The following is a 15337-nucleotide window of genomic DNA, read 5'->3' on the forward strand; positions in this document are numbered from 1 at the left end:
TGTTAAATATGAAAGCTTAGCTTTAGCTTAGGTTTGTTCCCAACTAGATCTTAGAACTTAAATTAACCCTTTTATATTAATCTATGTTCCTCCACGTGGCTCGCCACCACTCTTCCCTACTGTATGACCCACTTACTCTACCTCTTGCTGTTGAATCCCAACCCTCAGATTCCTTCCAGAGTTCCTATCCCTTGCTGTAAGTCCTGCCTATCCTCTCATGCCTGTTTATGGGCCATTCGGGTCTTTATTAAACCAATCAAAAAGTGCCTTAGCAAAGAAATATCTTCGCAGTATACAACAAGATTATCCCAACATTTATGCATATATATTGTGGTGGTTTGATGCCCCCCTCACCTCATATGTTTGAACACAGGCTCCCCATTTGGTGGGACTGTTTGTGTAGGAGGTCTGACTCTGTGAGAAGAAATGTACTGCTGGAGGTGGCCTTGGAATGTTCAAACACCGGTCGGTGCCATTCCCAGGGCTCACTCTCTCCTGGCCGCCTGCTTGCAGATCTAGATGTAAGCTTTCAGCTCTTTCTTCCACCATGCCTTTGCTCTACTTCATGGACTGTGGCTCTCTGAAACCAAAGCCCTTAATTAAATAGTTTCTTTCATAATTTGTCTTGATTATGGTGTTTTATCACAGCAATAAAAAAGTAACTAAGATACACGTTATAACACATACACAGACACACACACACAGGAGAGAGATTATTAATGAGATGGAGTAAGGAGACACATGGGAGGAGTTGGTGAGAGGACAGAAGTGGGAACCAACCCAATCACATTTTAGTTTTTACAATTTAATTTTAAAAAAGGCCAAACAAGTTGTTGAGATGGGAAAATCATTATGTTAAATAAAAGAAGTTGGCCTTAAAGTTTACATATTTTTTAAATGTCAATTTTTCCTTTAAAAAGCCTAAGAGAAAAATAGCAAAATCAAGCTTACAACAAAAGTTTTGAAATTAATTTTGTGTTCAACTTCCTTCCATTTTCACGGGTCAGAGATGGACCACTAATGTTATTTATGAATCTCTTATTGTTGTCCTCTTTGCACAGTGTTTCACTTGGTGTAATTTTCCCCTCAACTGTCCCCAGCACAGTGCAGAAACTGAGGATTCTTCTTCCATTTGCTCATTCATTTAAGAAAGATTTTAAGCCTTTAGGATCTGTTCTAGATGGTGGGAATACCTCCATTTATATAGCAAAGATATTCCTCTTAGCGTCCTAAGAAATGACAAGCATAATTAAATAAGTGCATAATAGATAGCTAAGTAGATAATCAAGAGACTGGGCAAGGAAATAGGTCACAAAGGAACTGTGTTTTAGGCTGGTGGTCAGTCATGCACCCTCTAAATACACTTGCGTGTGAAAGAGACCTAAAGAAAGTGAAAGCATTTTCTACAGCTGATCTTTTTTAGGTAGGGTCTCATATGTCTCAGACTGAAATCATATAACCAACGATGACTTTGGAGATGAACTCCTGATCTTGCTTTCTCCCATCCTGAGTGTGTGTGTGTGTGGGGGGGGGGGTTACATGATGTAACACCATGCCTGGTTTATTCAGTGCTTGGAATCAAAATCAATGCTTTCAAGATGAGAGAGGCACTCTAGCAAGCTGGCTTCATCTCAGGTCCTTCCATCACTTATAGAGATCAAGGCCTGCAATGAAGTGCTTAAGTAGAGAGAGGAGAGACAAAATCAAAATATTTAGTCAACACATTTCCCTTGTCTGGCATCATTTCTGTTTTGTGATTTATTTGATACACTCGAGCCTTTTTAGCATTTTGAAACAGGGTCTCCTCATGTAGAGCAAGCAAAATTATAGTCTTCAATCCTTAAGGGCTTAAAGGCATGCAACACTCCTGGAACGATCAAGTTCTGAAATCAGACAATACTGTATTTTTCAACCATGGCATATTTTGAAGAAATACTTTCCATTATCCAAGGTAGACATATTCTGAATTGTGGGACAGAAATTTGGATTTATAAGAAATATATCTTCATACAAAAGAAAATGAAGTCATTTATAGAAGTTAGATAATCTAGCAAGCACAGGTGGAAGTAAACCCCAACATAATACATAGCAGAGGCACTTGTCATGAATGGATGCTCATTGTAACATTATTTGAAGCCAACAGAAAGTGAAAACAATCCCCAAATATCCACCAAATGTTGGTATCTTTATGGTTTTCATCTTGGGGTTGGTGGGACAAGTGAGGAGAGTTGACAACTTGCCAGTTGTCCACACGGGCACAAACTCCTCCTCGTCCTACTTCTCCCTCCTGAGGGCTGGAGTTTATGGGTATGTGGTGCCACATCTTGCCCACCTTCAAAGGTTAAGAAAAGGCAACAAAAATTTAAGTTTGAAGAGAGAAAATTTAAGGGTTTATTAGAGTTTGCAGTAGGATCCAGGGTATGAGCCTTAGGCTTAGGCAGGGCAGGAGAGTTGAGAAGGGTCCTGCTGTAAAAACTGTGTGGGCAACCTCAGTCTTGGGGCAACTTGGAGAGGAAGATGATGAGAGAACATCTGTCAGCTGTTCTGCTAGGTTGTGTCCTAATAGCAACGAAAATTTGAGTATGAGAAAGGACGTGTTCCTTACCCGATGGTGCTACTCAGTGGATCAAGCTTTTCCCCAAGGTCCTTCAAAATTCAGTTTAGAACAGAAAGCAGACATGCCTCTTGGGATGCTAGTATGACATGCTCTGGCATCACAATCCAAATTCAACCCTACTTCCACATCACTCATGTAATATGGTGGAAAACTTGATTCTCCACATATGTATTAGTTGGGATTTTCATCAACAGTTCAATCACGTAATTATTCTTTTAGTCTTCAAGTTTCTGGTGGTCCTAAGACAGACCATCATCACAGTATACAATCAGAATTCTTGTCCCTCTCTATAGGTGATGAACCCTGTTAACCTGATCTTGTGTCTGATTGTCTTTTTATAGAAGACATGATTTTTTCTTCTTCTCCTGATGACAGTAGCAGAAAGATGGGAAATGGCCCTCATCTTGACCAGGGTGTTAGAGGACATTGTTTTATTGGGCTATTTTAGGCCCATTTTATTAAGTTCATTAAGTTCTGAAAATATCTTGAAAATTGTGCATAGTAACTTTATAATTTGGCATGATTATTTGAAAAAAATTAAACCTACAGCAGCAATTTCATGCAAAAGAATTGTGTTCCACATTTTTATTCTTATATTTTTAAGATTGCAATGTAATTGCATTATTTGTTTCCCCCTTTCCTACTGAGCCTCCTCCACCTCATATACCCCTTCTTGTTCTCCTTCAAATTCATGATCTCTTCTTTTGGTTGTTAATTTTTGTTCCACATTCATTACACTGAACTTTGATGTTAGGGCTTTGTGAGGAGCAGAGTGGTTTCTGCATAGGAATGGCATGACTCCCCGTCACTTGGATTAGGAAGGCCAACTGCAAAAGTCTATTGTATCATAAAGGAGGCATTTCAGCTATCTACTGTCCTTTTATATTGCAATGATTTCTTGTCAGGTATTTTGGTGCCTATAATAGAAAATATCCATGTTGGCAGTCTCAAATGGCTGTCTATATTTTGCTAATAAATTAGAAAATATAAATTCTCAGTAACCCATGTTATTAACATTTCATTTGAAAAGCTTAATGGTTATGTTTGGGAATGCGTATGCTGCCTAACAGAGAATTCCACAGTGATGTTCTCTAGAATTCTACCCCAATTGAACATAAAGCTATATTGTTTCATTCTAAAGACTTTAGAATTTTTAATTAAAGAATTTAGTTGATGTAGTACTGATCATTGAAGAAGTTAAGTATTTTTACATGTACATTTTTATATCAAAATGACAAGGTGGCTGAAAAGTCTCCTTTTCTGTTGACAAGAGGTGTCGATGTGTGGTCAGAAAAGGCAGCAAATGTTTCCCTTTATGGATTCCTCTCCAGATATGATTTTCAAAGCCTTTCTGTGCTGCCTCTGTCACTCACTCAAATTTTAGAAATTTTAGCATTTTCAAAGTGTGCAGGGCATTTGCACAAGGATCTGCTTATAGTGAAATTTGTGCAGGTTACATTTTCATGTGTGAACATTGGAAATAACTTCATATTAGCATTTTCTGATCTTGATTTTTAAAATCTTATTTAGCAAAACTTTGATCAAAATATTGTTTCTCTTTCATTGTGAAATCACTTATAAAAATTCATCCCTTGAAAAAAATTGTATTCTTTTTAGTACCACAGAATTGGTACTGTTTTCTTGCTTAATATATTAAGTATATAAGAAAAGAAAATTTGTCTTTTTGTGGCATCATTGACCTTAGAGGTATTTTATTCAGTGTTAGCACCATACTTTTTTTCCATATTTATCGGTGTTAAGATTGTTAGTCTTAAAGAATCCATTGCAGATTTGAAACTTGAGATACGCTGTGGCATAATGCTCTTGTACACTGTAAAGATTTCTCATTCCGATTGGTTTAATAAAAAGCTGATTGGCCAATAGCCAGGCTGGAAGTATAGGCAAGGTGGCCAAACTAAGGATGCTGGGATGAAGAAGGGCTGAGTCAAAAGTTACTAGGCGGATGCAGACGGAGCAGGAGATGAATGTGCCATGTTAATAAAAGTACTGCCACATTGCAGATTCCTTGTAAACAAGGAAGATGGGTTAACTTAAAATGTAAGAACTAGTTAGTAATAAGCCCAAGGTATTGGCCAAGCATTTATACTTAAGATAAACCTCAGTGTGTTTGTTTAAGAGTGATTGTGAAACAAGAAAACTCCACCTACACAGTGCATAGATTTTTCATTGGCCTGTGGATTGCAAATGGAGCACTATAAACTGATGCAATTACTGCACCTGGTCTCTGGTTTACACTCAGATGTTCTGATTCTAAATGTCCAATTCTGTCTCTGGTAATGGAGCTATGTACCAACTGAACATAGTTACATTTTTTTTAAGTTTTAGAATATATTAAACATGTAAATTATCATTTACTTTTAAGAAAATCTTGATTTCTGGACTAACTGATAGAAAACCTAGCCTGCATGAGAGACTGAATTTAGTCTCTAGCACCATAACATAGCACAGCAAAAGAGGGAGCTGGGTGCTGCCAGGAAAGTGTGGTGACCGACTGTGAGGACCTGGGACAGTGAGGGTCAGAGAGTGACCGTTTCTGTGACAGCCCCAGTCAGAGACTGAGCTTTCTTTACACAGAAGAGAAAACAACCATCCATGGGCCAGAAAGAGAATACAGGAATCTGAAATCAGGATGTGTATAAGGCTTGCATCACCCTTGCCTCCTATTCCCTGAAAGATCAAGTGATCGGGTGGTGGGAAGAGCTCCCAGGAGGTTGAATCTGGTGTACTGGCAGAGTAGAGCAGGCACAGCGCCTTAGGACACAGCTCCAAGAGAGGGACGTGTGACCTTGACGTCGAGGAATCTGTGTCTCCACCCCAGCCTTAAGGGATGGAGCGAGCTAGCCAGAAGGGTATGGCAGAATGTGGAATGCAGTGCAGGCTCCTGATGGGAGCAACAGATCCTGAGCTGTGGAAAACGCAGTGGACAGCGTGAGTGGAGCAAGACAGTCTGAAGCCTAAGGCCTCAACACCCTCTCCCCCGGCTGTAGCAGGAAGGGGCCGTACAGACCCCACAGACGCAGAGGAGCATTGTGACAGAGCTCCATGGAGTAAACACTAGGAGGAAGCATTGCCTGAGACCTGATGCCCTGGTTTCCTTCATTCCTCACTAATATTTGTCTCAGTTTAATCATTAATTTAAATGTTTTATTTGCATTTTATGTTTTTGTACACAGTTTTCAAAGTTAGTAGGCACACTTTTGTACTTTAGGTGTCCAGCTACTACACAGTTACTTGTGTTTCAAGAATAAGGGTTTTATGTGACGGTTCTCAGCCTGAGGGTTGTGACCATTGGAAAACTGATATTTCCGATGGTCTTAGGAACTCCAGCCATAAATTTATTTTTGCTGCTACTTCATAACTGTGATTTTGCTACCCAGTGGTGTCTCCCGTTATGTCTTCCTTTTTCTTCTAACCTAATATTTATTATTTCTCCGTTTCCTTTTATATTTCCAAAAACATTGTAGTTTCCTTCTTATTCTTACTTTCCTCACTCTGTCCTTTTCCCCATGCCCTCTTTACTTCACTATTTAAATGTTCATACCCACAAAACAATACAACTACAGACTGTGTTTTCCCTGATCAGTATCCTAGCACTATCTCCAAACCGTATGGGGGACACAGGCGAAATTCACAAGTGTCTTCTGCCTCGGCCAACACTGGGACTGCTTGTTATGTGGCAGTGTCCTCCAAGATTGAAACTTTCCGTCTTGAAGGAAACTTGCTAAGACGGGACATTTACAGGCAGGAGAAATGACAGGATGTTCTAAGGGAAAGGGGAAACAATGCAGGGAGGCTTGGTAAGACGCGAAGTACACAACTCAATGCAGCACAGCACCAGGAAGCTCCTGGAACTGCCCAGATTCTCTAGGCCACTCCTCCCCAGGCATATAAACAGAAAAAACTGCCAGAAGAAGACCAGACCACACCAATGCCTGGGAGAAACAGAGACCAGCAGAGCTGCCTGAAAGAGGTTTGGACCTACTGAGCCATCTGGAAAGGACACTTCCCAACACGTTGAGCTGCCCACAGGCTGTGCTGTGTTCTCCAGGTTGCCTGACTTTGTGAACTGTCTCCCATGTGGGGGTAGGTTTTGTTGGTGCAACTCTCTTTGAGTCATTTTTGCTCCAATAAGCAACCCATCACCATTATTCCTGTAAACAACTGAAATAAAATTCATTGGCTCACTGACCTGGACTTTGATTTTTTTTGTTTTGTTTTAATTAATTTATTTATTTATTAAAGATTTCTGCCTCCTCCCCGCCACTGCCTCCCATTTCCCTCCCCCTCCCCCAATCAAGTCCCCCTCCCTCATCAGCCCAAAGAGCAATCAGGGTTCCCTGACCTGTGGGAAGTCCAAGGACCACTCACCTCCATCCAGGTCTAGTAAGGTGAGCATCCAAACTGCCTAGGCTCCCCCAAAGCCAGTACGTACAGTAGGATCAAAAACCCAGTGCCATTGTTCTTGAGTTCTCAGTAGTCCTCATTGTCCACTATGTTCAGAAAGTCCGGTTTTATCCCAGGCTTTTTCAGACCCAGGCCTGGACTTTGATTTGATTACTGTACTTTGTATCTGTATCTGTACTTTGGAATTATATGAGCTCCTTGTCTGTGCTGAGTAGGTGTGTGTGTGTTGAATCTCCCTAGGAACGTCTGTCACATAGCACTGTTGTCTAACCTAATAGTTCTCATTGCAGTCAACACTCTCTGAAGATAAATAAAGTGAAGGCAACCTCCCAGAAGAGCTCAACAAACAAACTAAACAAAAAACAGTGAGAAAAAGGCAGGGGGCGGGGGAGAACATACATTCCAACACATGGGTAAAATGCAATGGAGGAACAACATCAAAAAACCAAAATTCTACTATGAGACTCACACAAGGTGATGACTTCTGGATGCTGGAAAACAAAGATGTTAAGAGAGTTGAAATGCCAAAAAAAGGTTTCGAAGTCCACTTTTAAAAAGGATTAACAGCCAAATGATGCACTCAAAGTTATGAAGTTAATCATGACTTAGAGAAGACAATAACCAAGGTGGGTGAGAGAATCAGTAATTCAGAAGAATTTCTCATAAACAGAAATAAAGTGAAATGACTGATATTTAGAGTTATTGAGAGATGTGTGTTGCTTCTTGTCATTCTGTTGATGTTGTAGTGCTTGGAACTTTCTTAGTTTTCTTTAATGAGTGCCATAGCATCTTTTTTTCCTCCTGTAGTGTGTTTATCCTTCTCTTTAGACTGACATATTCCTCCCAATATTCTTCTTAGGAATAGTTTGGTAGTTATTCATTCATTTAGCCTGTTTTTATCATGGAAAGTTTGTCTTTCACTATCAATTTTGACAGATAGTTTTTCTGAGTGTATAAGACTGGATTAGCACTGAGTGTATAAGACTGGATTAGCACTTCTTTAAGAGTTTCAAAGACATCAGTCTAAATCCTTCTTGCCTTCAAGGTTTGTGTTGAAAAGTCAACAGTTATTCCAATAGGTCGACCATTGTATGTTACATGGTCCTTCAAAATGATTAGTATGACTATACATGTCATGGGTGCAATAGTGGTACAAATATTATAGGAGTAACCAACTACTTTCTCATTGAACTTAAGGGCCACTCTTTAGGAAGAAACATTTGCCTATTACTATAAATCTGGCCAAAACCCATGAATGGAGATCTTCTAGGCTCCCAGAGTGAAAGCAATTGCTATTATTTTGCTAAAATGACATAGTATCAAACCGCTTTCTAAACTCCTATTTTGATACTTCATAGACCAGTAAAGCTCTCTGAGCTCATTAGAGAAGTTCTTGTGCAGGAGATAGGAGTTAATGCAGAAACTCATAACTGATCAAAGTGCAGAGAATAAGTGTCTGTTGAGTGCTCAACCCAAAAAAGGACACCTATATAACCTGTCACTCAAAGCTCAGGCACTATCTCAAGAGAGAAGGTGTGGATATTATAAGGTCCAGAGGTCGTGGAGGAGTGGAGGATAACAATGTCTTCTGGACATGTCAATACCACTACACACATGCACTCACAGCAACTGTGGATTCCTCTTAGTAGGTTGAACACAGTCAAGTGGGTACTAACTTTTCCTACGGTGTTCCTAATAACTAACCCAGTTAATCCCCCTCCCACTTCTGAGATAAGGTCTTACTATGTAGTCAAGGTTGGCCTAGGGCTTGAGAATTTCTTAATTCATCCCCTCCCCCTGGGTGTTAGGTTTACAGATCTGTCTCCTATTGATTCTTTAATCTCTTTTCATTTCTCTGAGAACCTTGACTAAGACAGTTAGCAATTGTTATTTCTGTTTGCAACATAGAACAATACTCTTTATCCTGGTTCTTGGTTAAAAGCACAATCTGTAACCATAAGACAACCCTTCATTTTAATCTTCCCAACTCTTATGGTAGGGGGGAGAAAAAAAAACTAGGTAGAAAATAAAGATTGTTTCCTGAAAAGGTAACAAAGAGGCAAGAATGCTCCTGGCAGGTTTGGAGATGAGGCGCTTGAGTGGAGAAAGGTTCCATTTAGAAACGTAGTGAAAGTAGATTGTTGAGAGCCAAGATCTGCCTGGGGCAAAGTTTAAAAAAAATGGCATAGGCATTTTGAAAACGCCCAACTTTCCTCAGGACAGGAACGGAATCAAAACCTGCTTCTCCAGCTAGGGGTATAAGTTACTCAATGAACACACCTTACACATACAAGGCCCCAGGTTTGATCCCTGGCAGAACACACAAAAGCCCCCTTTCTTCTGTCCATTTCTGTCTCCTTGATTTGGGGAAGTGGCTAGTGGAGTTTATGGGTTCTAACCTTAGGATTTGGGAATTCTTTTTTTTCCTTTGGAAATGGAGTGTTAGTGGAGTTCTGTGAGGCATTGCCGTGAGTTGAAAAAAAAATGTCAGTGGGTTCAGGATTAATTAGAAGAGGAAGAAACCATGGAAAGAGAAAGAGGAAATAGGTAGCTCATACCCAGAAAAGGAATACATTCCTTTGCTATTTACACCGGTCCCATTTCAAGCCACACAGAAGCCCCCAGTGGTGGCAGGGTGGTGACCATTTTGTCCCTTTCCTTCTACTCACATTAGAACTCTGCCTTCCTCCCAGATTGCAGCTTCCTGTCTCTTCTTCTCTTGCCTATTTGGAGGTAGGGTGGGGTAGGGAGCAACCATGCTGTTGTCCTTGGATTTAGCCAAGTGTTTTCTAAATTTGCTATAGAAGTATGCCTGGGGATTTTAATTTTCAGTACATGAAAGCATCTTCAGGATCTAGACCCCTTGCCACCTTTGTGGCACATACCTGTAATTACAGAATGTGGCTGGAAAGAAGGGCTTGAGGCAGGAGGATCTGAATTTTGCAATAGACTCAGCTGCAGAGACTTTGGCTCCAAACACACAGCAGAATATAACCACCATTTGGTGCCATTCATTTATTTCAGTATTTTAAACCTTTTCATTTCTGGAGTCCTTTTGAATCCAGTCCTGAAAATCCTTGGTTTCTATATCTATATTTGACAGGAGCAGAGAATGAAACACAGTTGTTTTTTCCCCAGGGTATGCTAATTAACTGGGAAAATAACAGGTTCTCTTTTGCTATTGGAAGATAATGTAACCAATAGAAACACAGTTCAGCACCTACACCCACTCTATGCAAAAAAATAAAGGAGTTCGTGCCAGTAACTTCTGCCTGTGGTTGCTTGACAACCAGCCACAAACATGCCTTTCATCATCTCTTACAACGTTACCTTCAGATTCCAAAGGGTGGTTTGCACGAGACCCAGAATAGAGTAGTGAGTTTAGAAAACGAGGTGTCCTTTCCAGTTAGTTATAAACACATAGGCTTCTAGCCCTGCAGATCTCAAAATGAGGGCAAATTTTTTTCCTAATATGTGTTTACATGAAAGTAAGTATTCCTTCATTCACTTCATTTCACTGACAAGAATCATTTTTGGAACACTGCTTTTGAGGATTACAGGCAAGGGAACTTGGTTCTATTTCAGTTATACTCTAACCCTTCAGCAATCACCACTTGCTGGTCAATACTGTGATCCAGGTGACCATGAGATTTACAAAGTTTAAAGACTAAAAGGAATCAATCAAGTCTGGCTTCCAGTGCATGAACCAATAGATAGGGCTCGTCTGGGCAAATCAATATGTTTTAAAAAGGACAGTTGTTTTGAGTCTAGCCAGTAGCCACTGAACTCAGCGGTGAGTCTCATGTTCAGTGTAAACCACTAGATTCAGATTCAAGTTCTAGTTTAACAGCAGGTAATATTTATTTATTATGTAGGCAGTTCGGATTCAACTTTATTATATTTAGGTGGTGCTACTGTTATTGTTTCATAAGATGGTTGGATGCTTTTACAAAATGAGAAAGAAAGCTGTAAAGCTTAAGCAAATTATAAGGGTCTGAGAAAGTTATATAAAGTATATTAAAGGCCAAAGTTCAATGCATCGAGGTGAAACATCTGTTTGACTCAATGCAGTTATTGATCTTCTCTCCATGGTAACTATAAGGCCTGTGTTAAAGAACAAAAATGTTTATCTGACCAATGCTTAAGTGTTGGGGTTTTTTTTTGCCTGAGTTTTATCAAAATATTACACAATAGTTAAAAGTATCAGACTGGTCTAACTGACTTCCTGGGTGTGCAATATCCACACTTGGAGGCTTGCTATCCAAGGTCAAGTGAGTCCCAGGAGACTATGGTGCAGTCTCAAATGTCATCATTGTAGGGAACCATCCATTCTCTTGTTCAGGGAGGCCATGGAGACACCATCTGGTGAGCTCTAGCCAGTATTCAGTCTATAAAGAGGACAATCAATACAGAGGAAACTTTCAATGATTCCAAGTGAGGCCAAGGTCAAGCAAGGCTTTGAATTATCTTCAGGTAGACAGAACAAGTGATAAATGAAGGTTAGAGGAGCCAGAGGTTCTTCTCGAGCCCAAGTGACCCCTGAGAACAAAATCTTCAAATGACCATGACAAAAAAAAAATTCAAAAAATCATTAGTTTTGGCCACCAGCACGATCTTAAACACCCAACAGGAAAGGATAACCAAAGACAGCAATGACTGTTATTTTTCTTTAATGTTTAAGGGATCACACTTCCTGGACATTAGGCTTAAAAACCATGAGATCTTGCTTAGATAGCCATTTCTCGTTAAGAATTTTCTTCTTGGTTAAAAAAAAAAAAAGTGCTAACCAAATGATAGGACATCATGACCTGGCTCAACTTAGCATTGCAGAGCCTTGCTGCCACCAAGATCAATGACCCACTATTGTTTTAACTTAAAAACAAAACAGTGGTTAAATTTCTTCTTTCTCATCCAGGAAGTGCCTCACACCAAGTGCATCCACTCCAACAACAATTAATATGATTGAAAGTGGACTGTGGACCCATCGCCAGGCAATCCTCAACAAGCCTGCTCCGTGGGAACTTTTAGCAATGGTCGCTCTACTCTGGTATTCTTCTCTCCACTCCTTCAGCCCCTTTGTTTGTACAAATGGTCCTGAAGATGGAGCTCCAAACACACTGACTGCCAGAATTTACCACAGCCCTCCAGTCTAGCCCCAGCAGCCTCCTTATAAAAGCCTCCTCTCTCATGGACCAGTTCCCCCAAGAAAACTCCCCATTGATATGGGATTCCCCTCTGTACTCTATGAATAACACTGGTTAATAAAGGACTGCTTTGGACCCATAGTAGGGCAGAACTTAGCTAGGCAGGGAAGACTGAGCTGAATGCTGGGAGAAAGAAGGCAGAGTCTGGGAGAAGGAAGGCAGAGTCAGAGAGAAACCATGCTGCCCAGCAGGAGATAGACATGGGAACTTTATCCACCAAGCCACAACCTCATGGGAATATATAGATTAATGGAGATGGGTTAAATTAATATGTAAGAGTTAGCCAATAAGAAGCTAATGGGTCAAGCAGTAATTTAAATAATTTAAATAATATGGTTTCTGTGTGAGTATTTCAGGGCTGAGCAGCAGGGAACAAAGCAAGCGGCCTCCCTACAACGCCCCATGGCTAAATGTAACAGCTAGAACTTTCATTCCCCGTCTCTGGCAGAAGTTGGTCCATCTCCGGGCGGGGGCCGGGGCATGAAGCAGTTAGAGGGACATCATCGGTAGATAAGGAAAATGAAAGCAGGCTTCGTGAGATGCCTGTTTCTTAGTCCCAGGAAACATCTCAAGGTGAAACAGTGGAAAGGCATGGAGACAGGTATCTATCTAAACAGCCCAGGGGAGGATCCAGGGGCCCTATAAAATACCCAAGCCAGCACCAGGTTGTTGGACTTCCAGCATGAGGCTTCTTACATCCTGGATATAGGAAGTTGTTAGTTTTCTCTGTGGCTTGGTCTTCTGTCTTCCCCAATTGCTAGAGTCTTTGTGCCAGGGAATGCATTGGCGATCTCCCAGACAACTGCCATCACCCCTGTTACAACTGGATTTTAGATCCACATAAGTGTAACTTAAATGTAAATTCCATCTTTGTTGAAATAAGAGCGGCGGGGCTGCGTCCCCGGCACCCTGCCGCCCACATGGCTAGCTTATGCCCGAAATAATTACACGGAAACTGTATTCTATTAAACACTGCCTGGCCCGGCTAGTTCCAGTTTCTTATTGGCTAGCTCTTACATATTGTTCTAACCCATTTCTAATATTCTGTGTAGCCCACGAGCTGGCTTACCAGGGAGGATCTTAACCTGCGTCTGTCTGGAGTGGGAGAACCATGGCGACTCCTCTACTAAGATTCTTTTTCCCAGCATTCTCTTCTGTCTACTCCGCCTACCTAATTTTCTGTCCTATGAGGGCCGAGGCAGTTTCTTTATTATTAACCAATGAAAGCAACAGATAAGATACAAGACCCACCTCCATCACATCTTAAAATTTGACAGCTAGATGTGTGTTTGCTTCCCTGTTCTATAATATTTAAATTGACTTAGCTATTCTGGAGTTGGGAAGCACTTCATTACATAAAATGGATAGGTGATCTCTAGATGATGTCTTACAAAATATCCGGGCACTCCAGCCTAGCAAAATTGATATAAAATTAACCCTGATGCTAACCTTTGCAATAGCTTACTCCTTCTCTGCATTGATGCAAGGGCTATAACGTATTTAATTTTACCTTATAGTTCTATGACGTAGTCTCATGTACTGTGCACTGCCAGCCCACAAATAACAACATGGAGACTTAATGATTATAAAAGCCTCGCCTTAGCTTAGGTATGTCCTACTAGCTCTTGTAACTTAAATTAACCCTTTTATATTAATCTACATCTTGCCGCGTGGCATTACCTTATCTCTGTTCTGCACATCCTGCTTCCTCTGAGTCTAGTTGTCAGCTCTGCTTTTCTTCTTCCTAAAGTTTTCTCTCTGCCTGGAAGTCCCACCTGTACCTCCTGCCTAGCTATTGGCCATTCAACTTTTTCTTTCTCCAATCACAGCGATACATCTTCACACAAGTGTACAAATATCCCACAACAGTCAACCTCATTGGATTAGACAAAGCACAGAAAGGCTAAGTAATTTGCCTGAGGTTATTCTGCTTGTAGATAGTTCACACTGGAACTTTCGGACTGACTACTAAATAGTGTACTATTCCCTTCTCAAAAGGATAAAAACTGAACCCATTGGCTCTTTGTGTTCTGACTCTCCTTGTAAACATCCTTGACCCACCAGTGACGTCAGTATCGTGTGTCAACTTTTGCACCTCCCACAGTAGCCCTTGATGCAGTCAGCCTCACCCTGATTGTCCATTTGGGAAGATTTTTGACACGCTGAGAAGGAATGATTTGCTGCAGCCCTCAGTGTGGAACAGAGATGATTTGAATCCTGACTCAGTCTCTACAGCTCATTTCTTGCCTCTCTGTGTATGGTTATTGATGCCAAATATTGTAAACATTTCCCTGCTAATATTTTGTTTTATAGATCCTGAATTAGTTTAGTCAAAGTTGTGTCCCTGCCATTAAATAGCTCAGACAAAGAGTGTGTAAGTTTCAGGCCACTTGCTGCCTCTGGAAAGAATACCCAATGCAAAGAATGGCAGGGAGGAGAAGAGGAAGGAGAGAGAGAGAGAGAGAGAGAGAGAGAGAGAGAGAGAGAGAGAGAGAGAACTACATAACACATCAGTTCTCACCCTGTGGGTCATTACCCTCTGGAGATCTAACGACCTTTCATAGGGGTTACTTAAGACCCTCTGAAAACACAGATGTTTACATTACAATTCATAATAGCAGCAAATTTAGAATAAGCAATTGGGTTCAGTTAGAGCAGACTATAAACCACTCCTGTAAGGTAAGTTTGACCAGATTTGCCTTCTGGCAAGTTCTTTCCTTAGACAAGGACATACAATCCACAAATGAGTGACTTTGCAATTGGCCTGTTACACTGGAGTTAGGTAAAGTTACCTTTAGCCTGTTCTGAAGTGACTGATGTAAAAAGCCTTACGCCAGGATGCTGTTTCCCAATGGAGCCCAAGAGAAGGCAGAGTGTACTGTGAGCTTACTACAGATAAGACCTAACCTTTGCTTCTTCCTCCTAAATTTTGTGATAAGGTTCTTACGTCAGAAGAGATAAAGTCTGTTCAGGAGTTCTTAAGAAGAATCAGATCCTGGGTGTGCACTTGCACACAGAAATGCTCTCCCTTTCCTTTTCATTCTTAAAAATACAAAAAAAAAAAAAAAAAAAAAAAAAAAAAAAAAAACAC

Source organism: Alexandromys fortis, unplaced genomic scaffold (genome assembly GCF_014885135.2).
Source record: "Alexandromys fortis isolate MF-2015 unplaced genomic scaffold, M_Fortis_MF-2015_v1.1 scaffold_343, whole genome shotgun sequence".
Taxonomy (NCBI): Eukaryota; Metazoa; Chordata; class Mammalia; order Rodentia; family Cricetidae; genus Alexandromys; species Alexandromys fortis.